Source organism: Macrotis lagotis, chromosome 8 (assembly GCF_037893015.1).
Source record: "Macrotis lagotis isolate mMagLag1 chromosome 8, bilby.v1.9.chrom.fasta, whole genome shotgun sequence".
NCBI lineage: Eukaryota > Metazoa > Chordata > Mammalia > Peramelemorphia > Peramelidae > Macrotis > Macrotis lagotis.
Window position 1 is genome coordinate 120828329 of NC_133665.1, and position 26400 is coordinate 120854728.

Genomic DNA, 26400 nt, shown 5'->3' on the forward strand with positions numbered 1-26400 from the left:
AGATAGGATCTAGACTTGGGATTTCTTTAGATAAAGGAACTTCCGGGTGAAGAAATTTCCTTTATCAATGCAAGCTAGTACCTTTTTTTTCTGAAATATTATGGTCTTAAAATGTTACTAGAGCACTGAAAAGTAGAAAAAGTCACTCAGAATCCTTCAAGCAGCAGAGGTGATATGAAAACCCAGTTCTTGGTTCTGATGCCAGTTTTCCATACACTACTCCATGATGCCACTAAATAGAGAGATAAAACATAAACACAGATCAACTAAAACATTCAACATTATATGATGAGTACATTAGAGAGCTACAAAGTGCTATGTAAACTCTAGGGGAATGTTGTTAATCCCTGGGAAGTTGGGAAAGGCTAGCTGGAATATGGAACATTTGAGTTGGGCTTTAAAGGATGGGTAATATTTTAACAGCTGGAGAGCGGACATTGGAAGCTTATCAAACAGCATGAAGAGAGGCATAAACTTTTACTGAAATGAAATGAAATGGAGGGGCAAAATCACAGTGGATGTTTGGAAGATAGAGGGTAGAATTATTTTACTGGAGTATGTCATGTACAAGTAGCTGATTGGGAAACTTGTCTGAAATGGTACAGTGTCACTATTACATAGAGGTCTTTAAATACCAAGCAAAGGAGTTTGGGGGTTATTAAGTTCAACAGGGATTCATTGATGTTTCCTGAGTGAAAGTATCCTGAGCATAACTATATTACGGTATAAGACATCCCTATTCTAGAGCAGCATCTCTATTATCCAGTCAGTCAGGAAGCTAGTGTTATATTAAATTCCTACTATGTATCAGACACTCTGCTAGGGATATAAAGAAAATCAAAAGGTAGTTCTCATTCTCAAAGATCTCACAGCCTAATGAGGAGACAATATATAAATGCAAAGACAAGACACTAGTATTAAGGAGGAATGGGAAAGAACTCTTGCAGAAGATGGGAATATGATTGAGACTTGAAGGAAGACAGGAAGGTTAGAGAAGGAGGTGAGGAAGAAGAGCATCTCAGGGAAATCCAGTAAAATGGAGTGGAGAGATGGAGTGTGAGTGAATGTGTTTGTATGTGTATATGTGTATGTGTATGTGTATGTAATAGCAAGAAGTTTGCCTTACAAAGAACTTGGAAGTGAGGGGGTATAAGAATACTGGAAAGAGGGGGAAGCTTAGGTCATGGAGGCTTCTATAAATGAAATAGAGGATTTTCATATTTAATCCTCAAGGAAATAGGGAACACTAAAGTTAGGGTTAGAGATGGACTATAATGGGGAGAGTCTTGAGGAACCAGATAGTCAGGATAGTCAGATATCAGAGGAAATCAACAGCATATATATATATATATATATATATATATATATATATATATATATATACATATATATACAGATTGCTTTAAAGGTAGAACTGAGAATTTGGAAACTCATAGGATATGGGAAGTGATGAAGTGTGAGGACAGATCACTCTAAGGTGGGAAACTGGAAAGATGCTAGTACCCATTAGTAATAGGGGAAAGGAAAAGTCTGGGATAGTGGGAGAAGATGATAAATTAGGTTTTGGACATATTGAACTCACTATGTCCATGAAACATATAGTTTGAGATGTCCAATTGACAGCCAGAGATCTGAAACTGGTGGTCATGAGAGAGGTTGGGACTGGGTTCTGAGAACACTGTATATTTTTTGTGATGCAGTGTTGCCACTGTGGAAGTGCATATGGAAAAGACAAGAACTTGCCTTGATAATCCACAGATTGCAAAATGGATATATGGGCTGACTGGTACTTCTAGCTTCCATCTTTCCTGCCAATTTGTAGAATGTATTTAGAGAGAGAGAAGGAAAAGCTTAAGAGACTCTCCTATGTCCCATGGAATGAGAAGTAGTTTCTGTGGCCAGCAGTGCCTTTGCTTAGAAAGTATTGGCTAGATATCTCATTACAGCTTCTGATGGGTAATCAATTGAAAGGTTGAGGATAAACCTTTTATAGAACACAAAAAGTGGTAGGATTGGGCCCACTCAGCAGTCATTTAGAAATTCAGAATCTGTGACATCTAATCTTTAACCTACTATGGATTTGCTTCATGATACTGGGCAAATCTCTCAACCTCAGGCAACTCATTATTAAATAACAGAAAGGCAAGCCAGACAAAGTTAGCCAGTATATGTCTCAGGAACGAAATGAGCAGCTTGCTTCCAATTGCTGCAGCTGAGTAAATAGATTGGGAAAGCTCATTCCACAACCATTCAGCACTGAGTTAGAAATTGTGAATTTAGAAATGAAAGGAATTCTTCAGTTCAGTTTTATGTCTTTTACTCTTAGTTTTAGCTTTATGGATAAAGATTCCCTTTGAAGTCAGTAGAATTTTTGATTTCCAGTTATAGACTCTTCAAGGCTATATAGGGGAAAGGGAGCAGGACAAGAAATCCAGAGATTTGGAATTGAATTCCATTTCTGACACTAACTTTAAGAGCTTGGGCAAAACTCTTGACTAGTAGGCTTCTTAAAGGCAGAGACTTCCTTATTATGGGTAAGATGGTGAAAGGATTATATCATTGAATTTGGAGTTGGGAAGACAGAATTCGAATTCTTATTTAGACACCACTTCTATAACCCTGGATAGACTCTTTTGTTTCTCTTTCCCTCAATTTTCTCTTCTGTAAAATGGAGATAATAATAGCGCCTACCACACAGGGTTATTAAAAGGATCAAATAAGAAAATGAAATATGAAGAACATGGCAAACCTCCAAAGACTATATAAATGATATCTATTAATATTTTAATAATAACCACATTTAATAATCATCACTTCTGAAATATTAAATTCATATTCTCTCTACTTGGCACAGTGCCTGGTACATTCGATAAATAGATACTCAATAAATACTTGATGGCTTGACTTTTTTAACTTTTGGTTTCATTTAAAAATGAGGATGGTTATGTTTGTAATGTCTTCCCAGAACCTTATTGTGAGGAAAATTCCCAAGTCATTATCTGATTATGATGTGTTAATATTTTTCCCAAGACTGATGCTGTTCAAATGTGATGGCTAGAAAGGCAAAAATAAAAGCATTGTTCATCAAACAGAAAGGGTTTCTGAATTTCTTTTCATTGAATCTGAACTTTTTGATTTTATGTGATTCATTTAAGTGTGAAAATGGTTGCAATCTGGGCACCTGCACAAAAACAGTGAGAGCAGTGGGAAGTGAAGAGGATTTAGCTGACACATATGGAGTGTGATATTCTTTGACGGCAGCCCCAATTTGTGGGCTTTGGTATGAATTCCGGAAAGCTGTAATGGAGTTGAGGCTTACGAGGCTTAAGCTCCCATTTCTTCACAAATCATTTGGCTCAAACATTTGTCTTAAATCCAGTATGGAAATGAGACTAAGTGTTGTCATCCCCCCCACCCAGATCCTATCAACAAATTGGTGGAGTTTCTTGGAAGTTAAGAGAAAAGTATTTCACTTGGTATTTCTCTAGCGATCTATGCCTTATAAATATTGTCTTTTAGAGACAGGTAAATTGTTCTTGTTTTCTTCTTTCTTTTTTTAAAATCAGATTTTGCCTAAGAAACTAGAATTATTCAAAAATTGAATAAAATAAAATAAATGCTAATATGATGCATCATTATTGAATTTGTCTACTATATTTGAGAATGACTAAGTGGGAGAGAAGGGAAATTTGATATTTATTTGTCCTGTTGAATATCCAAGGGATCAAATAGAAGATTACAATAAAGGGAGAAAAGGAAATAGAGCAATGCCATCCTGGGGTCTATAGTCAATTGTAGGGAGCAGGGAAGTTTAACAACATAGCATCTAGTAATGACAGATATTGTACCTAATTTACCTACACAATTCTTTTCCCCAGACTACTGGTCCTTTAAGCAGTTGCCCTACTCTGCTTTTAAGCTTATTCTGCACTATAAAAATCAAGAACATTTATTTCTCTAACTCCACTGGTCACTGGATTCTTCCTGAATTGCTGACTCCTATATGGATTGATTCTGACTGTTTAACAGCCTTTCAAGGGTCAACTGTGAGTGTGGCTAATCTGTTCTTGATCAATGGACAGGCTCCCTTTTGAATACAGTTATGTTAACACCTTGTTACTGGTGCCCTATGTTGCCTCCACTACCCTCACCCCCACCATGATCATCATAATCCTCCTCCTCATCATCTTTATAAAATAATTCACACCTATAAACAACATCTGAGATATTACATTAAACTTAGATTGCATAGAAGTGGAAAGAAAAATTTGAGCTTGAGGTCAGAGGACCTGTGTTCATATTCTTTGTGATGTGTGGTTTACATACTTTCTCTGGGTTCTCAGTTTCTTGTCTATAAAATAAGAACATCAGAATAGATTGCTATCGATACCCCTTCTCATTTTCTTTCTACTGTATCTCCCAAATAGTTTCCATCATTGATTAAGGAGGGTAAGAAGAATGTTTATTCACTGTGTTCTTCAGCACAACAGCCATAGGGTCAACAATATATTCCATGGTGGAGAGAATCTAATTCTTGAAACCATTTCATTGGTATTTCTGGGAAGCTCTGTTTTTTGGAATGTGGTTCTATCATATACTTTTGGAACTTGAGGTAGGTTATCTAAAATCTCTGGGAATTCAGCACCATCAATTGTGAGCTGCGAGGGGATTTTACAAAGTCTCTTGCAGCTTCAAATCTATCATTCTAAGAAGTTTAGTACTCCAGAACATGGCCAGTTAGTGCTAGATCTGATAGTTACTAATTTCAGTTAACCCTACAGTTTGGGGAAAAAAACAAAACAGAAAATGACTGAAATGGACTTTGTTGTAAGGCCATTGTGAATATGTAGGAATGGCATATAGTGGAGGTTTTTAAGGAAGAAAAATAATTGTCCTTGCTAGCAGCAGTTAATTGATTGGTTGCTATTTTAAGCCATTTCTTATGGCAAAATCATTTAGAGCAAGGTAAGTTTTCAGGAACAGAAAAAGAATTCCCTGATGTGTGCATCTTTCTATGATGATTCTTGGAAGGAATCCAGTGGAGCTCTGCTTTATATGTACATTTCCCAATCATCCATCCAACACATATCTGTATGCTTTAACTGCACTTGGTATAGCCCTAGGGGCTGGGGAGTCAATTTTCTAGTTTAGAAGGAATTGTAATTATTAAGATCTTTCTAAGATAGTCTAGGTTGCATTTCTGAGATAATAATCGTCTGATGGAATAAGTGTTCCATCAACTTCAGATCATGTTGGATAGTGCCAGTTATAATATATCCCAGGTAAAATAAAATCTTTGTACTTTTGTTCAAAACACATCTGGGGGCAGCTAGGTGGCGTAGTGGATAAAGCACCGGCCTTGGAGTCAGGAGTACCTGGGTTCAAATCCAGTCTCAGACACTTAATAATTACCTAGCTGTGTGGCCTTGGGCAAGCCACTTAACCCCATTTGTCTTGCAAAATAACCCCCTAGAAAACAAAGAAAACAAAGCACATCTGAAATATCACAACCATTTATGGTCAGTGGTCTGATGGCGAATGTCAAATAACTGGCTCTTTAAAAGAGCATGTATGACACATTTTAAAGTTTAATTGGCATAATTAACATTTTCCCATCATATTCTTAAGTTTAAAAATCAGCAAAGTAATGAATCAAGACATGAAATATAGGATTTTCTGATTTCCAAAATGTAATTGTTTTTTTATGAAAATTTAACAGTTGACTCTTGGGAGCCAGGATGAGCTGGTCCCAGCCAATCCATATTTTTAGATATATTTTGGGGGAATCGTGACAATGTGGAGCAGTTTCAGGGATGGGGAGAAGTCCGGTTTCAGGTTATTGAAAGTTTAACTAACAGAAGAAGAAACTAATTTGATAATTTGATTATTGCAGGATTACCAAAAAGAAGAGGATTAGACAACTGTTGCTACAAAGGATAGGACCAGGAACAAGGAGTAGAAGTAATAGGGCATAAGATTTGCATCTGAATCTATACTATCCTTGATGTAGGAATTTCCTAGATGAGAAGTATTTAAGGATTGGCCTCCATGAGTATTTTCCACCTCCTCTGATGTCTCATTGAAGTAGCTTAGATTTAAAGTTGCAGGTTATCTCAAAGTTCACATCATCCAGTCTGGCATAGATTGGATTCTAGGTGTGTGAAGCCTATGTCAGAAGAGCACAAACAAGTCCTACCAAGACACAAAGGCTTTGGCTATAGCTTTGGAAAATACCATGTGTTCTCTCTGGGGACTCTCCTAGTTAGAAGTTTAGCTTCAGAGTAAATTTTCTTTTTCTGCCTCAGAATTCCTGAAGATCATCTAGTGAGAAATAGAAGTGCTTCAATTGGCTTTGGGAGAAGGAATACTACTATTGGTGAAGTCAAATATCCTTGGTGTATTGGAGGAACCTGTCAGTTGTATGCAAGAGATATGGAGTGAGACCAGTTATGAAGCTATTCTAACTGTTCAGACATGGGGGAGGGGGAGGAAAAAGGCATTAGTTGGAAAAATAGCAATAGGAACATAAAGGAGAATATGTCTGAAAGAGATGTTGAAGGAGATAAAAAATGACAAAATAAAATGATAGGATCCAGGAAAGCAACACAAAATAATAACCATAACAAAACAGTCAAAAATAAATGTTGTCAAATTACATAGAGCAAATTTGACTCCAATGATTGACTCCAATGACCAGTAGATGTGGGAAGACATTTCACCCCATTTGCTTATTTATATGTGTGCATATGATAAATGGTTCATCAATATGGAATGAAGTATTCAAATATTTGAATCATCAGATTCTTTTTCAATTTGTTGCTTTTGCTGAATTTTTCTCTTTTCTCTTTTAAAAAATTCTTTTTTTATAAGAGATACCTCTGGTGGGAAGAGGGTGGGACACTTGGAAATTTTCTAGGCAATGTAAAAACAAAATTTATCATTAAAAATTAATTTTAAAAAAGACAAATAGGGATGTATGCGTTGAATTGATTCTTTATCTTTCTTATTTGACTATTTATATTTGTATTTATTTATATTTGTATTTTATAGATTCATAGATGCCCATATACAAAAATATGTACACACACACACACACACATATATTCCTATATCATCCATTTGGATACAAGATTTTGTGTGTAGGAATTGCTTCATTCTTTGATTCTTTTTTATTGTAACCCTAGTATATAGCATGCCACCTGGAATATGGTAGGCATTTAATAAATGATTTGCAAAGGATTGTCTCTCTTTTTTCATCTCCAAAGTGACATCTATATTTTAGGTCTGAGAAGAATAATGAGACTTTTAAGAGGATTGGGTAAGTGAGAAGGGAGAACTAGCTTTTGGGGTGGGGAGAGTAGTTCAGTACTAGATATGTTAAGGTTGGAGCTAAGAGGGGCATATATTTTTTTTTTTTGCTTGTCTCCCTCTCACTTCTCTCATCTTTGTTCCCCTTTTTCCTTATTGGTCAAGACTCAAATGCTGTTTCTTGGCTGCCTCAATGATATTACTTCAATGTTTAATTCAGGATTGACTCTTTAGGGATATTTTATATTTACAGATATTTCCTGATGCCCGTTTACTACAATTTACCTTCTTTGTGTCTTCTTCATTCTGATTTGTTTTTTTGAGAAGAAAGAGTAAATTCATGTAGTGAATTCCAGAGACTGGAAACTCACTAATGTTTATTAACAAAAGAATAGCTAGATGACAAAGTAGATAGAGTATTGAACCTGAAGTCAGAAAGAATCATTCATTCATCTTTGTGAGCTGAAATTCAGCCTCAGACACTCACTAGCTCTGTGACCCTAGGCAAATTACTTAACCCTGTTTTCTCCAATTTCCTCATCTGTAAAATGACCCGGAGAAGGAAATGGGAAACTACTTCAGTATCTTTGCCAAGAAAATTCCAAATGGGGCCACAAAGGTCTGATCAACTGAAATACTTAAACAATAAAATTTGTTCTTCAGTTTATAAGTTTAGAGAGGTACTTGGGGGGTACTGAGAAGTTAGGAATCTTGCTAATAACTGCCAATTTAGAGCAGGATTTCTTATCCGCAGTTCTAGACAGTTCTTAACCTCTTGATAATTCTCTACAATAGTTCGTACTTAATATTATTTATTGATCATTACTCCATTCTATCTCATTATGCATTGATGATTTAATGATGATAGTTTAAAAAAACCTTGATGGATACCTGCATATTTATTAGAGATTTCTAGGACTCTGCACATTATTGAGGCAGAAATGGAGGAGATATTTATTAATCTCTGTTCTTTTGCCATCTCTTACTGAACTTGCTATACTTCAAATCTATTGAGTGGGCAAGTATCCCTGGATCACCTAGACATCGGTCGATAGAACTTCCAGAGAGCTTAATTCCATAAAATAAAAATGCAATTTTGCTTGAGAGAGCAGCAACATTTTATGAGCCAAAATTAAATGTGGCATAGCGTAGTAGATGGATGGGAGCAGAGTCAGGAAGACCTGGATTTAACCATGATCCCTAATACAAGCTAGCTATGTGACCAAAGAGCAAGTCAGTGAATGACGCTCGTCATGTAAGACTATAAATTACAGACAAGTTGTTGATCTCCATCATTACAAAGATTGTTCACCCTGAGAGTTCTCTCACATATATACAAATGAATCTGAGATCTCGTTGATTTGAATGTTCCCTACAATGATGCAGATTGTAGTCTATTCATGTAAAATAGTAATAGCAGTGCTTTAGGATTTGCAAAACACTTTACAAATATTATCTCATTGGTCCTCAGAGGAACCCTGGAAAGTAAGTGCTATTGTTATCCTCATTTTACAAATGAGAAAACTAAGATAGACAAAAGTTAGGCAATTTTTCCAGGGTTACACAGCTACTAAGTGTCTGAAATTGCATTTGAACTCAGGTGTTTCTTTCCAATTCTTGGTCTAATGGTTGTCCATTGAACCAATTAGCCTCAGAACTGTTCAACCTGTGGAATTCTTAAATATTTTCTTCTATGAGTTCACCAGAGGATGGGGAGGCACCCAACATGCTTTATTTCACATGATATTGGTATAATAGCAGCAGAAACCTTGGACAGTCCACCTGAAATCTCCTTCCTTGCCATGTGACCAGTTCAGTTTTTTCCTTTTCTCTATTTTCTAGATGATATATTTTATTTCTGTTCTTCTTGAAGTTTCTCTTTGTTTGCATGGTGCAGCTTGTTTACTTTTACCATTAACCTCTTCAAAGTTCTTTGCAAGATATTAATTTTCAATTCTTCAAGGATTATTCCCTATGTCTTACAGCTATGCAAAGTCAGTAGAATATTGGTATTAGAATTATGGGATTTTGTGGTCACTAAAAAGAACTTGGAAATTTTCTAAAGGCAATCTAGTCTACTTTCCTCCATCTATTTAACCCTGGGAGTATGCCATTTTGACAGGTACAGACAAAAAATATCTGGCAATGGGCTATTTGGGAAAATCTTAGCTCAATAATAAATGTAAAAACCCAGCATAAAATCAAAACTATCAAGAATGTAGACTACTAGAGGGAATTTCTACCTCAATACATACGGACAAATCTATCAAAATGACTTCCATGTAATGAAAATGGAATTCTTAATACTAATCCTAAAAGTATAAAATATCCTATTATTTCTGAAAGGAGAATGACAATGAATCACCTCTCTTGGACTCAATTGGTACTTCTTTGTTATGAGGTCACAAAAACTTTCAAAAGCAGAAAGATTGGAAAAAACAGGAAAAAAAGCAAGAAAAAAATATTCTGGTTACCCCTCTTAACACCAAATGAGTAGCATCCAATCTGACCCCCTCACTCAAATTCAGCTCATGTGCTTTTCATGGCATCACCTCCCTGATGTCATGGTTTTCTTCAAGAATGAAGGACAAATACTATTAATCATAGAGCTAGTGAGAAGCCACTAGAGAGTAGGGGAACAATTAGTATGTCATGTCCATTAACTGGACATGATATTCAGTTCAGTTGGGCCTGAGGTAAGGCATTGTTGAAGGTGGTGAAATTCCACAACCCTTCTTTCATTGTAGCTAGCACTGCAGATTATTTTTATAGAAAGTGTTTTCAATGATTATCTAAAATTTTCAAATGCCAAGAAAGATTCCCTTTCAGAAGCACATTTAAAGGGATCCAGAAACTTTCAGAAGTGAGGGTCCGAAACTTTATTCATCTTCCTGGAATACAATGAGGATGACAACACACTTTCACAATACACCTTTCACAGGTTTACAGGAATGTAACAGCCTCAAAATATTCTATCCTCCTCCCTCCCATGGTCATAGTGGACATGAAATACTAATTGTTTCCCTACTCTATAAGCTGTATGCTTTTATTGTTGTTCAGTCATTTCAGTCATGTCTGACTCTGTATGACTATATTTGGGGTTTTCTTGGCAAAAATACTAGACTGTTTTGCCATTTCCTTCTCTAGTTCATGTCACAGATGAAGTCAATAGGTGACTATAAATAAGAGGTGTTCTAGGACTTGGTAAGAAAGATTATAGGAGCACCGATTTTTGAAGAAATGAAAATCCATCTTTTTATTTCCCTTGTGCACAATTTTGCTTTAAGATTGTTTTTCTGGGACAGTTAGATGGCACAATGAATAGAGCACCAGGCCTGGAGATAGGACTGGAGTTCAAATCTGATCTGACGCTTAATACTTAGTTGTATGACCTTGGGGAAGTCACTTAACCCCATTGCTTTGCAAAAAAAGAAAGACTGTCTTTTTATATAGTCCCCTCTTCCTCTTAAAGAGCCCCATTTAGGGACAACTAGGTGGCGCAGTGGATAGAGTGTTGGTCCTGGAATCAGGAGGACCTGAGTTCAAATCTGTTCTTAGACACATAATAATTGCCTAGTTGTGTGACCTTGGCCAGTCACTTAACCCCACTGCATTGTAAAAAAATAAATAAATAAAAGATCCCTATTAAATATATCCTGGAAGGTGTCATATCCTAAATCTGTCAGGATTAAGTGACAGTCAGATAAAAGCAAGGATGGGATATAGGAAAGTTCCTTGGGTGGAGTGGGAGAGGTGACAGACAAGTGGAAAATAAAAGCAGTGTTTAATAGGGAAGTTCAAGTATAGATATCACCGTCTTCACAATTTTGTTTTCAGAATCTTCAACCTTGGCCTCTCCTTGCTTGTCTTTGACTCCCTTGATTCTATTCACTGTTCCTCTTTGCTCTGAGCTTGTGCTTTGATCTGGCCTAATGTTTCCAATGTCTTTCATCGATGTCTTTGAAAATTGAATTTCAAGATTTCTAGTCATTGCCATTGGTAAAAGAAGTTAGGAAAATCTGAGTTCAAAAGTCGATGTAGATACCTATTTGCTGTGTGACCTAGTAAATCATGGAAGCTCTCCCATTGTCAGTTTGTTCTTCAGTGAAATGAGGATAATAAGCACTCACTTCATTAGTGTTGTGAGGTTCAAACAGGATTTGTATAGTGTTTTTCAATCTTAAAGGACTATTTAAATGGTGTATAATTAATTAGTTATTCATCTTTTAAAGCCCAAATCAAAAACAATGCTTTCCTCTTTCGGAGGATTAGTAATGACCATAATTTCCCCTTATGCTTAACCTTGCATTCTGTTTTGCTACTCTCTCTGTATTGTGTTATTTCAGTTATCTTCTGCCATGTACCTGTTAGATAAGCTCCTGAAGGATAACTTTTTTCAACTTTGTATCTCACAAAATGCTGAGTGCAGCAAATGTACAAAACAAGATTTAATACATAGGTATTACTGTTGTTCCCATACGCCTAACCTTGAGGTGGCAGTCCATCTATGTACTGTTTTCACTTTTTTCCTGAGAATGTTCTTATGTGCCTATTAGCAACAATAATGGAAAGCATGAGGAAATTGGGTTCAGGGGACCAAAGGTTTCTGCCACTTACTATCTGCGTGACACTGTACGAATCCTTTATATAGTCTCCTCTGAACCTCAGCTTCTTTATCTATAAAATACAGGGGATATACTAGATGACCTCTAAAGTCCCTTTCAATTCTAGATCCATGATCCTATGGTCCATTAATGCATTTCTGGGCCATCAATCCCATAAACCCAAACTTATATTTATGCACATAAAGCTCCTCAAATTCTTTGAGAATTATATCCTATTATTCTAATAACTAGAAATGAATATTGGAAAAAGGGGGTGGACGGAGTGGGATGATTTGGTGAGTAAAACTTTGACTTATAGATATTTCCTCGTTGTCCTTGTTGGGGAAGTTTTGTAGTGTTCCAAGCTTACTCTCTTATTTAAGTCTAGAAGTTTGACATTTGTCTTATCCAAGCTGTGACTTACCTAAAAAAATATATTTGATTCCGCAGAATAACTTTGGGAAATAGTTTCTATTATCATTCCTATTTTACCAATGAGGAAACTGCGCCAGATAGAAGTAAAGTAGCTTTACTTAGGGTCACAAAGCTAAGAAGTGTCTGAGACAATTTTGAAGTTAGGGCTTTTTTATTTCAAATCTGTCTTTAAACCATAACAGATTGTCTCAAAAGACAGAAAGTTTATCTACTTTAGATCTATTATAAAGTTTTTTTTGGAATAAATATCTCATAGCTGATTAATAATTCTGTATAAAGTTACTCAGGAAAAATGGGTAACTATTTTAAGAAAAGCAAAGTTTCTTTAAACTTTAAAGTTTATGGGAGCAGATGAAGGTGCTTGTGAAATTCTGCTATAATTAATAGAGAGATTGTTAAGTGAATCATGCAGTATTAAAATACCATCTCTGTAACATAGTTGGAGATAAATGTTCTTTCATGAATTGAATAGAACTCTTCTGCATAACCACATTATGAAATTCTTTAATTTAAAAATTGTGTTTTGGGTGTCTAATAATGTAAAAAAGACAAATAATCGGGTTCATTGAGGTCTAGATTTGAGTTATTGTGCTTAAGGTTCTAACACTGATTGTACATCAGAGTCATGGAGCAAAGTATTTTGAACATTTAAAGGACATTACTGTGGGGATGATTTTTTAAAAAAGTGCTTTGAAATTTTTAAGGTGCTGAGAGACCAAGTTACTTGAATGAGACCATGCTTCATTGTTATGTTAGAGCTTAACACTGAAACACTTTACTCCCCAAGCGAATGATCATGGATAAATTTTCAAATTAATAAAGGTTTGAATATCTCCTGCTTGTCGTAACTTAAAAAAACCAAACAAACTCTGCTGTGCGTGTATTAACAGAGATCTGTTCAATAGTATCCTCAAAAACTGAGTCAGGTGTGATTTGTGATTTGTTTAGGCCCATCTTGACCATCACTGAAGATAATAATAATAATATTATTATTAACAATAACAATTATAGAGCATTGTGATGTTTGCAAAACACTTTACAAATCTTATCTATCTGATCCGCATACCACTGGGAGATTAGTGCTATTCTTTACTTCCATTTTACAGATGAACAAACTGAGTCAGTTAGGTTAAACACCTTCTAAGTTTATGAGACTGAGCTTGAGCTCAGATCTTCCATGCATCTGTACTTAATGAATACTTATTGATTGATCACATTCGTCCAACATTGACCTTGTAACAGATGTACTTCTGGGACTGTGAATGTCACATGTCCCTGATGAGGAGGATGAAGATTAAAGAAGTTAAGTGACTTGAAGAAGGTGGGTTCCAAAATCGGTCTATCCTGACTTCAAATGTTCTGTCTTCAGTCTTCTATTCTCCAAGCTGAACTCCTTTGGTTCCTTCCACCATTCTCTGTGTGAAAATATGCTGCTTCAGACAAAGGCATTGAACTATTAATCTTTTCATCCTTGGGTCATGACACTGAGAAATCCCAGGCATTGATATTTGTAACTGAACATCCTTGATTCTTTCCACCATTCTCTGTGTTATAACATGCTACTTCAGATAAAGGCATTATATTATTCATCTTTTTATCCTTGTGCTATGACATTGAACAATCCCAGGGATTCATATTGTAACTTTAGATGGATTGTAAAATGCATGTATACTTCATATTTAAAACAATACTAATTTCCCTTCTCTTAGGTTTAATGTTAACCTTGCAATCTGTTTTGCTTCTGTTGGCAAAATTAATTTTTCTGATGTGGCAGATTGTTGGTACAGTGGCTAGAGCCTTAATGCTTGAGACAGGAAGACCTGAGTTCAAATCCAGATTCATATATTTCTTAGCTATGTGACCTGGGCATGTCACTTAACCTCTCTCTGCCTCAGTTTCCTCTTCTATGAAATGGGCATAGTAAAATCATCTATACCCTGGTATTGTGAGGAACAAATAAAATAATATTTGTAAAGTGCTTTACAAACCCTAAAGCATGATATAAATTCTAGCTATTAATAGGTGTCTCTGAAGTGACAGAAAATTGGTTTTCCCACTTTTAAGTACATCTATAAATCTGTATTCCTGGTTACCTTAGACATCATTCTACCCTTCATGGTCAAAGTTACTTTGAGTTTTTGATCTGGGTCATGCTCCAGAGTTCACCTTATTTGATGAGTCTTGGCTTGAGGGCTAAAGAAGGCCAGAATGTCTGAGAACTTTATGTTCATGTTTTCTCATTTATAAACTGGACTGACTAACCTGTAGGAATGAACACAAGAATAAAAAGAGACACTCTAGTTAATGTGAGAATTTTGTTTGGAGAGGTGGGTGCAAAAATAACCCCAAAATAGAAATTCCATTATATTGTGTCAGATTATATTTGGAAGATCATATTGGATTGATAATGAGATTCATTTCAATACTCCTTTGTTGAAGGAATCACAAATTTAGATAAGATAAAGTGAGTTGTATGCTGAAGGCAAATAAAAAGGAGTTGTTTTAACAAAGAATTTGCCATCATAGGAAATTTTAAAAATAAAACAATATAATATTAACAAAGAGACAAGCCATGACTGGACAGGCTATTTTGGGGATGATCTGGTGTTTTTGAAGGAGATCCCTTATATGAAATATGGATTACCTTAAAAGAAATATTAGATGTCATTTTACACAGATGTATCTCTATATTAAGAATTCTCTCTGAGATAAATGAAAAACATGAGAGACAATCAATTTATTAATTGAGCTAGTAAATAATCAATAAATTGATGGTTAGCAATTTCTCTTGATAACCAAAGACAAAACCAAGGATTCCTGAATATTGAAATACCTTTGGAAGAGGAAATGCCTGACAGGTGAAAATCAGTCTTGATTGGTGAAGAATTAATGAGCAGATGGATTTTAAAATGTACAGGTAGGAAATTTTAACTCCTCCTGCTGAGAACGAGTTTGATCATGAGACTCAACTGCTTTTAGCAATCTGAATAAAGGAATCAATCTTTACCAAGACCACTCAGGCTGTTTTTTCCCTTCCCAAGTTGGATTCCTCTGAATTGTAATAGAAGGACTGCAAGAGAATAAACTTATTTCCTCAAGAATTTACCTAGATTAGATTAAAGTTTCAAGTTGGGTTCAATCCAGCCTAAGATTTAGAGCATGTACTCAGAAGCTTTGGGAAATTAACTGACTGATCTACATGGACTGGCTCCTGATTTAGTAAGTAAAGGAAAACTTTAATCCAAATTATTAACTAGTTATTAATATAAGAGAAGATAATTTCTCTCACTCTACAATATCCCCGAATGTTTGAAAACTTCCGGTGATGACTGTCACTATTTTTTGCAATCCTATTAATTTTAGACATTGTTAATTATTCTTTAAAGCTTAATATCGAATGGAAATTTATCTCTTTCTTATTTTGCCCAGTGATCTCAGTTCTGTTTATTGACTTCTATATCTGTTCCCATGGCAGGGTTCTTGAAATATTTCACAGAGTCATGGAGTCATAGTTGGAAGAGACATTGATTATTGCCTGTGCAGGAATATTTTCCGTAATAGTGAGATCAGAGTATATTGGATTCTTTGATATTTGATGTTTACCTTTGATATTTACTAACTCGGGGACCTTGATCAAGACCCCTCCATCTCTGTGTGTTTCAGCTTTCTCATCTGTAAAAAAGAAGAACCAAATATACATCTGTAAAAGGCGGGAGTTAAACTAGACCAGAGGTTGTTAACCTTTTTAGTGTCATGAACCTTTATAGAAGACTAGTGGAGTGTATGGATACTTTCTTGGAATAATACTTCAAATAATAGAAGGAAATGCCAAAATTTCAATGAGAAATTAGCGAACTTATCATTTTCTAAGTTCAGATACCCCATGTAAATTTATACATTAATGCCTTGGGGTTTCAAAGACATTAGAAATAGATGGATTCTGAGGTTCTTTTTTAGGTTCAGATCAATGATTCCTAAAAATCACTGTGTTGACAACCTTTAATTTCAAGCTCATTACTACTAAGTAAGCTGATATAATTTTTAGTACTATTATTTGAAAGACTTCCTCCCACCCTTACATTGAGCCAAACTCTACTTCTATAACATCTAGTCAAAGCTTCTAATTCTCCTTACTAGGACTGAAAAAATCCTATTCTAAAAAAGCAGCATTTTTATTTTTGAGCACAGTTGGAATGTCTCCTCTTATCTTTTTCCTGACTCCCCTGATTTCTCTTCTTCAGTATAAACAAACTTAGTTCTTTCAACCCATCCTTTTGCAGTATGACTTTTAGTCATACTCAGCTTCCTCTGACTGTAGTCTGATTTGTCAGTGTCTTTCTTAAAATGTCAGAACAAAACCAGATTCAGTGCTCCAGATCACACCACTTAACAGTGACACTGAGAATTTCCTTCTTCAATCTTCTCTTCTCCGGGCTAGACATCCTTGATTCCAAATGTGACTTGGTTTCTGGTCCCTTTACATTCTCCTTTTAATGTTCTGGATTCATCAATAGGTCTCAAGAGTTTGTGGCCATTTGGCTGATTCTCCACCATTACTGTCATCAACTAATGTCTAGGGACATGTGATATACACAATTCCCTTCCTGATGCTAAATTTATCATAGCAAAGTATCCTCAATTCGATTCAATTCACTGAACATTTATTAGGTACTTATTATGGACAAGACCCTTAAGAGCTAAGATACAAAGACAGAAATGAAAATGGTCTATGGTCTCAAAGTCCTTATAGTCTATTGAGGGGAGAGATATGAAAAGTAAACAGAGAAGTAAATAACAATAGTTATAGATAGCATTTTTTAGTATTCAAATTTTCAAAATGCACCTGTGCTTTTTGCACACATACATACACATATGTTCTGATGTGTAGATACATGTGACAAATGCATATAAATAACATGGTATATATGCATGCATGCATGTATAATTCAATTCACATAATAACCTGGTAAGGGTAAGTCCTATTATTACTACCATTTTGCAGAGTGAGTGCAGAATAGCTGATAGAGAGATGACTTTGGAGCCAGGGAGCTCCAAGTTCAAGTCTTTTCTCTTATCTACACTAGCTGTGTGATCCTAGGCATACTCTTGATTTCTTCATGCAGAGGTATCAAACATCAGACAGGAGCCCACTACTGAGTGTCCAGAACCAAATGTAATTGGGAAATATTTAACAAAATGAATAAAGTTCCATAGAATATAGATAATGTTAATGTGTGGTTTTTCTAAGTCAACATGCTGCCTGCTGGGATACTTATGTACTGGTGAATGACACTCATTTCCATTGAATTTGACATTCTGGGACTGCAAGTTTCAGAGATGGATGTGTTGGATACTATTGTAGAGAGAGTTTTCTCCCAGGAACTTCCCTATACCAGTGAAATCACAGATCTATGCTTTACAGATGATAAATCAGAGGCTGAGAATGTAATAAAAGAGCTAGTAAGTGTTTGGTAAATGTAAAGTAAGGTAAGGGCTTTTCATGAAAGGGAAAGTAATGCCTCAAGTGTCATGAAACTGGACAACTGGTTTGATCTGGAGAATCACTATTGGACATACGCCAAAGAGACCAAAGAAAGAAGAAAAAGACTCACATACAAAAATATCTATAGCAGACCTTTTTGTAATGGTAAAATATGGAAACGAAGTAAGGTGCCCATCAATTGGAGAATAACTGAGCAAATTATGGTATATGAATGTAATGGAATGTAATTGTAATGTAAGGGAAGAGGAAGGGCTAGTGTCAGAGAAAATGTGAATGCAAATTAATCCTGGGTGAAGTGAACAGAACAAGGAGACTGATTTATATAATAACCATAGTGTAAACCCTAACAATTTAAAAATACCTAAAAACTATGATCCATACAATGATCAGTTGTGATTCCAGGAGTCCAACAATGGGATAAAATGCTACCCACATTCTGCCAGAGGAGAAGTGGATTAAAGTTGAAGAATAAGGCATATATTTATTTATTTTGCTTTACTATACACATTTGATACAAAAGTTTTTGCCCCTTTGGGCATAGGAAAAAGAGGAACTAAATTATTGTTAACTGAAAAAAAAATAAATTGTAATAAAACAGATAAAGGGAAAATGCTTGGTACTTGAAGGGGACAGATCAAGAATAGGCTTATGTTGGAGGTGCTACCTAAGCTGTGCTTTAAAGGAAAGTAGGAATTCTAGGAGGTAAACTTTTTTGCTGGAATAGAAAGTATTTACTATAGGTATGAAAATTTATGTTATTATGAAAATAGTTAAATTTCTATTTTAAAATCTTGTTAAGTTTTGGTATAGAAATGTTTCAAAATATTTTGCATTGAAAGGGAGATTTGCCTTTAAATAAGCTATTTAGAAACATTTTCTCTTAAAAAAGCACATTTTTAGTAATTCTAAAACCTGGGAAACAAAGCAGTATGTGAAAGATTCAGGCTATTGCTAGAGGCAACCTCAACTGCCAAGGGAGTCATTGTCCATGCATACACAGCAGATAGCAAATGGGAGGGAATTGAATTGAGGTCTATCAAACCGAAAAAGAGAAAAAGAAAAGAAAGGAACAGGTAAAGGCATAAAGGCAAGAGACCTTAGAGGATTAGAAAGATCTATCCTGGAAGAGTAGTGTCTCAGTGCAGAGACACAGAGTCACAATTATGTGGTGTGTTTGCTCTCTTTTTGTTCAACCAGAGAAGTATAGAAAATCTTCTTTGATGAGGAGGAAGCTAGGAAGGCTAACAGAATTTATTCCCTCAGGTAATAGGTTTATAGATATTTAGAACTAGAAGGAAACTTTGTTGTTGTTCATTTGTTCCAGTTGTGTCTAATTCTCTGACCCCATTTGGGGTTTTCTTGGCAAAAATGCTAGAGTAATTTGTCATTTCCTTCTCTAATTCACTTTATAAATGAGGAATTGAGGCAGACTTACTCAGTGTTGTAGAAGGGAGAATTAGTCAGGGACGGGGTTTACAAGAATTGTTGAGGTTTCTTTTTTCAGTGAAAAAAATCACAAAGCACTCTGACTCAGGAGGGCAAGAAAAGGCATAAATTTGAAATCATATGTTATTGTAAAAAATTACAAGTTAATTCACAGAATTCTTTAGCGAGGTAAAGAAAGTAAAAGGAAGAAAGAGCTACAAGTTGGGCTGGTGAGACCATCAAAGATAGCTAAGAAAAGGAAAAGTCAAAAATTGGTGAGTGGGCTGCAATCAAAATGGATCCATCAGCTTGAAGATAGCAAGAAAGACTTTTTCAAGAAATTATTGGAGAAAGGATCAGATGGAGTTAGGTGTAGAACTGGGAGGTCTCAGGGAATGACTAAGAAGGAGTTTCTATGACATAAAGTTGTATCTTGTACAGTTTGGAGGACCAAAAATAATAGATTAATTTTAAATTCTTAAATTAAGGTTGAGAATTAATACTACCTTAGCTGAATCAGCTTGACTGGAAGTTGGGGTCTTTGTTAATTCAAGATTGCCCCAAGGAGTTTATGATGTATAACTAAGAGAGCCTGGTGAGATAACTAGGAAATACTAGTTCAGATAGGATTAAATACCAGACTAATACAGAATATTCAATGTATTCAATCGATATGGAAATCAGAAAGGTTTAATAGTTTTAAAGGATTTACTATTTTAACAATGTCTATTTGCTAGGAACATTCCTTGCTTACAGGGTTTTGCTTGAAAGGAACAATACAGAAAAAGAAAAGGATCATGACATTTGTCTCAATACAGAAAAAGAGGGAAAAGTTACAATATCTCTCTGCCCAGGTTCCCTGTTTCAGGGAACAGAGCTACAGTGTCTAAGGTCATAATTGAACTCAGGAAGTTGAGTCTTCCTAACTCTAGGCCAGACCCTCTATCTGCTATACCATCTAGTTTCCCAGACGGAAGTTAGAGATGATCCAATCTCATCTTCTCATTTTTCAGATGAGGGCTTCAGAGAAGGGTAACTTGTCTGAGATCATACAAGTAGTAAAGGGCTGAGCTGGGATTTGAACTCAAGTTTTTTCATTTCAGCTCCCTCACTCATCCCATTACATCACATTGTTTTACATGATTATCTTAATAGGATGTCAATTTAGGAGTTTGTTTGGCATATACATGGAGAACCCTGTGTGATTTTCCCCCAGAACATTGACTATCCCTTCTTATTTAGTATATGTAGAGAAAGGGGAAGAATAAAGCTGAATATTGAGAGTTCTAAAGTAGCCTAAAAGAAGAATAGAAGGAGAAAGTGAAGGCTAGACAGAATCCCTTTTTTGTTCTTGATAGTAGCAAACATTAAATGATTTATTGTGCTTAATGCTGGAGATAAAATTTTAAAAGGATGAAACAGTACTTGCCCTCTTAGAATTTATAATCTAATTTTTGATTCCTTACTACCTAAACTTGATGCACTTAGGGAAGAGCTTGAGCAAGGATTGCATGTTTAGAAGGGGAAGAAAATCATGAATTCACTTCAGTTTGGAGAGCTAGATAACATTTGTTAAGTGTTAGACATAAATTATAGCATTTGTAAAGTCTGGAATGAGGCATTGGGCTATTCTTCATTTTTGGCTCTCTCTCAAATAGCACAATTCTTTTGAGCTATAACAAATGTTGTTTGGATTGTTGTCACACCGAATCACTGAATCTTAGAGCTGGAAGGTACTTTAAAGGTAATTTAATCCATATCCCTAATTTTATAGATGAGAAAATTTAGGACTAGTTGAAGTGGCTTGTCTGGGGCAAACAACTAATAAGAGGTATAGTTGGGACTGGAAAGCCAGCTCTCCTAATTCTTACTTTCCTTCTGATATCAGCATACTATTATCTGTCACTTTGCTTCTACTCTGCTTTGCTTCTAGCCCTTATTGTTATTTCACTTTTGACATTTATTTTAGCCCTCAATTCTCTCTCTTTAGTCCTGTCCTGCATCCAACTATTTGGAGAATTGTGAAGAACGAAAGATCATGTCCTTTCTTCCTCTTGGAAGTGCAATCTCATCTATAGGTCTAGGTGACTTCATTTTCTATCTTCCTATTCTTCTTTTAAAATTTTCCCTCAGATCTTTTCTTCAACTAAGGCATTATCAAATCCAAGAGCTAGACAGGCCTTTAAGGCCAACTAGTTCTATCTATTCCTGAACAAGGAACCTCCCATGTGATTTACCCAATGATAGTTATTTAGATCTTGTTTGATGAGGATGAATCCAATACCTCCTGACACCATCCATTCTACTTCTAGGTAACATTAATTGTTTGGAAATGTGTCCTTACCTCAATTTAAATTTTCCTCTTTATAGCTTCTATTTATTGTGCATAATTTTATCCTTTGGGTCCTAGCAAAACAAGACTTTTCTACATGACTAGACTAATGTCATCATTTCTTTCATCTGATCATTGTATAATATAACCCTAAGACCTTCCCCATTATAGACATCCTCCTATTTATCTTACTCTCCCTAAAATATGGTGCCCAGGAAATTAGATAATGATATAATACTCCAGGTGTTGTTTGACTAAGGTAGAGTTCTATGCAACTATCATAACTCTAGTGAGGCAGATAGGTGGAGAGAGTATTGGGCCTGGAATCAACCAGATCTGAATTCAGATCTATCTTCAGATACTTACTAGCTGAATGACCCTGGATAAGTCATTTAACCATTGCCTGCCTCAGTTTCCTTATCTGTAAAATAGAAATAAGAATAGTGTCCACTTTCCAGGTTTTTATGTAAGAATCAAATCAGATAGTATTTTAATGTCTTAGCACAGTGTCTGATGCTTACAACATATTTAATAAGTGCTTGTTTCCTTTCTCTCTTCATAATTCTTATAGGCTTACCTTCTATAACTTTATTTAAGTCACTGATAAAAGTTACAGAGCTCTACAACTCTTGAAATGGAAGGCACCTTGGAGGACATCTAGTCATTATTTTACAGATGAGAAAACTGAAATCACCCAAGGAGGTTAAATGGAAGCCATACAAGCAACGAGCACCAAAAGTGGGATTTAAACCCAGATCCTTTGAGTTGAGAGACAATGTACTTTCCAATACTATATTAACTATTACTGACTGCCTGAGTAGAGAGAAGTCAGATATAAGAGAGATAGAAATGTCAAGGTTTGACAACTGACTATATATGGTAGAAGAAGAGTGTAAACATTGAGACTAATATGAGGTTCTGAAGCTAAGAGAATTGAAGGATGCTATCTTAGAACTAGGGAAATTTAGGTGAGGGGTGGGTTTTGGAGAGAAAATAATGAGTTCTATTTTGGACATGTCAAATTTCAGATGAATTTTAAATGGCAATAGAATTAAGTGAATAAATGAAGGAAATATGTTTACTATGTACCAACAACTTTGATAAGCACAGGGATATTTAACTACAAAAGCAAAGAGAACTCATGCCCTTACAAGTGAACATTATTCTATTAGGGACAATTAAGCAGACAACGGGGAATAGTGGTCAAGCAGGGTCACTTTGGGACATCTAAGTGGAAATATTCAGATAACTTGGGATATGCCATGGGAGCTTTGGAGATAGAACTAGCTTTGGAGATAGATCACTGAAAAAGGAAACAAGGGGATTGTTTTACCCCTATTTCTGATGTTAATTTTATTTTATATAAATTAAGATGGAAAAAAATTGACTGTCAAGAATACCATCTTCCTTACTTTTTCCCTTCAGAAAATCTCCTACTGAAACAGAAACTAGAAACTCTAAAACACACAGTTCATTACATCCTTGTACTGAATATAAACTAATTTTTCAGATCAAAATTACAAGCCAATTACAATAACCATAATGTATATAAGTTACATATTTTGAAATATAGTTCTGGCTCTCTCTCTCTCTCTCTCTCTCTCTCTCTCTCTCTCTCTCTCTCTCTCTCTCTCTCTCTCCCTCCTCTGAACAAATTCAGACCAAAAATTCCCATCTGCCTAACTCCAGGGCCGGTCCTCTTTCCACTGCACTACCTAGTAAAATGCTAACCTGAATGATCCCTATTGAGGGGGGTGGGGGTGGGAAGGAAGGATGGAGGAAAATTTTGTAACTTGGAAACATGCATGTACAAATGGAAGAAAATTAAAAAAAAAACAAAAAGTAAGTTCATATGAAAAAATAAAATAAAAATTCCTTTCCTAATCATTGACCAACCTTTCAAGTTTTAGTCTTCTGAGAGTGTGTAAGGGAAACCTAGTGACTATACACTAGGGATAAAGTGTTTGATACTGAAAATCCCAATAATGTGGGTGAAAACAATGATTTAGCTCTCCAAAGGAGAACCTTCATGTTTATAAGAGTTGCTGATTCAAAAGTTACAATTAAAAGCAGTTCATGTCACTGGAATGGTATGTTTCAATTCTTCTTTGAGGTGAAAGTGAATATATATATATATATATATATATATATATGTCCTTTGGAAGTCTCTAGATGTATAACAGTTCAACCAAATGTCTTCTTAACCCTATGATTGAATTTAACTTTAGATTGGTGCTTTTCAGCTTTAGGAAGGCTTTTTTCTCACCTGAAGACAGGCAATGTGCAGAGCATTGTGAACAAATATTGTCATAATAGAATCACACTGAGTACAGGTGGCTGTTTGACAAAAATGAGCCCTAAATGAATCTTGGCCAATCAAGACCTGACTGGATATCGGCTGGCCTGGAAATTTGTCATCTTAAAACCTTTTCCTTAAGGCAACACATTTTGAAAGTCTGCTTTAGGAGACATATTTATCTTCAAAAGCAATTATGCTCCTTTGAAAAGAGTTTTTCAGTGTCCAGCTATCTTGAAAATTGTTCCTGCTTAAGAAATTAAATTTCTTAATTTATGTCATACTAGGTTGAACAGTTGACCTTACCTTATTGCACACAACACATGCAAACATATTACTTAATCAAAGTATTTCTTTGATGTACCAAACTTTTCCTGGGGACTTCTGGATGGATTAAGTCCATTTCTGATTTAAAAAAAATTAACTTAAGTAATGCTCATCACAGCATTTAAAATAAACTCCTACTGGAGTCCTTTAAACATTATGCATTTTAAGGCTTTATTCTAGATTCTGTTGCGAGGTGATAATTAGGTGCTGAAAACTAATTAGATCATCATATAAAACTGCCTGGTTTGCCATCTGCTAAATCTGGAGAGTGATAGCCCCTCATTGAATTGGAACTGAGGAACCCTTTTATTCCCCCATTCCTAGTTTGGTTCATGTTTTAATGTGATTGAGGAAGTGAAGTTATTCAATACTTCTGGGCGAGTTTGCCCAACTAGATAGAGATGCAGCTGCATATTGATTATACTGATATCATCTGTATAAAGAGAAACACACTAGATTTTAATATGACCCACATGAGTATGGGTAGAAACTGGAAAGATTATTTCTTGATAATGATCTATGAGCCCTCATAGTTCAGACATATAAATAAAACTAGGTACCTGGGATAGGCCATGAGGACAAAGCATTTTTCTTTTCCAGAGCCCTTGAGTCAGACCAATTCTATTGAGGATAAATGGAGTTGACCTGTAGGCCGTTATTTTCCTCTGACTTTTGTCTAACTTTGATATCTACTTTTATCCAGCTTCAGGATAATGAAAAGAATAATTTTTTTCAAGAGATTTTGGAGATTTACCTTAGATGAAAAGTGTTTTGTTGATATAAGGGATTAGCCTCTCAAGTTATTTTGGTTGTAACTTTCCAATCATTACTTTGGGCTGAATAATCAAGATTATTTTTTAAAAATGGATTGGCATATACATACTCATGGAGGAATGAAATGGTCTAAGAAAATCAGTGTATATGCATATATATATATATATATATATATATATATATACACATATATATCCCTATTTTAGGGTCTATATTTGACAAAAAAATTTTGCCTTTTTCAGGCATAACTAGAGCAGGCTGATTGGTACTTTGCCCCCAAATGTTAAAATTTAGAAGGTACCAAATGCAGTATTCACAGTCCTATAATAATATAGAAGCAAGAGCATTTTATTACCCAGTTAGCAAGAATAATTAGTTAAAATAGCAAGCAAGCAGATGGCACACTGAAGTGAACTCTTGCCTCATTATATCTTACTGTTCTCATAGCCTTAAAACCACCTCTGTGGAAGCCTCATTCCAATGTCTCAGGATTTGTTGTTTCCATCCATAGAGTGGTGTTTTCTCTATCCCTTTCAACTGATGACACCCTTTATGCTCCTTGTTTATAGGGTCCTTTGTGCTCCTTGCCTTAGTTTGAAACTTCCTTTATAACAGGGGAAAAAAAAGAAACCAATAATAATTGAATTAATGCTAAAGTTTTTAGTGGTGGACTAAAGCTTCCATTTTTCTATTGCAAAACATGAAGCAGAAATTGCACCCCAGGGAACATACCTTTGAATGGGTTTCTTGGAATTAGCCCATGGAATATGTGTTGAGTTGTCTTGACCACTTTAGGGGAACTTTTGATCTTTTCTGAACTCATTGCTTTTGGTATGATGCAACAAACCCTAGGTGGGTCACTTCATGATGGGTGAAGCAGGGGAGTTGCTTCATCTAAACTGTGTCAGAAGGAATTGCACAGTAAGTGACAATGAATGATCCACTTGATGGAATGCCAAAAGAGAGTGTAACTGTCCTTTGGATCTCCTCCTTCATTTCCCATACATAAACTAGATTTTCCTTGGTTGACATCCTATGAGAAGGTAGTACATATCCTTACTACATAGCTTAAGCCTGGGTTTTGGGTTGCTTTTTCTTTTCTGTTTCCTTCGAAAACGTAGATCTTAAAACAGGAATCCTGAATTGGAGAGGTTTGGAGGTCTTGGGTATCTTAACTACTGAAGCACTGTCTAGAAGCTTCTTGCCTATCAAATGTCAAACCAATTTAATTGGGTTTGTTTGTAGTCTGATGTGGGAGGGATGACTACCAAATAAGGTTCATTGACTCATTAAATGTTAGGTGATCTTAGAGATCATCTATTGCAGTACCATTATTTAAAAAGGAGAAAATTAAAGTCAGTGCCAAAGTGACTTGGAACAGGGGAATTATTGTATA

General features: G+C 35.5%; 1 long non-coding RNA gene across 3 annotated transcripts; it reads right to left on the reverse strand.

The window, feature by feature from the left end:
- On the reverse strand, positions 1–25818 carry LOC141496127 (uncharacterized). Of its 3 annotated transcripts, none has more exons than XR_012470947.1 (5): positions 25737–25805; positions 25464–25608; positions 15951–16019; positions 14514–14609; positions 1–232 (listed from the first exon to the last, which is right to left on the reverse strand). It is a non-coding gene; the product is annotated as an uncharacterized LOC141496127 (long non-coding RNA). The 3 variants fall into 3 exon arrangements; XR_012470949.1 differs by lacking the exon at positions 25464–25608 and adding an exon at positions 21974–22028 and having other exon boundaries at positions 25737–25783; XR_012470948.1 differs by lacking the exon at positions 25464–25608 and having other exon boundaries at positions 25737–25818.
- Positions 25819–26400: the final 582 nt, after the last annotated feature.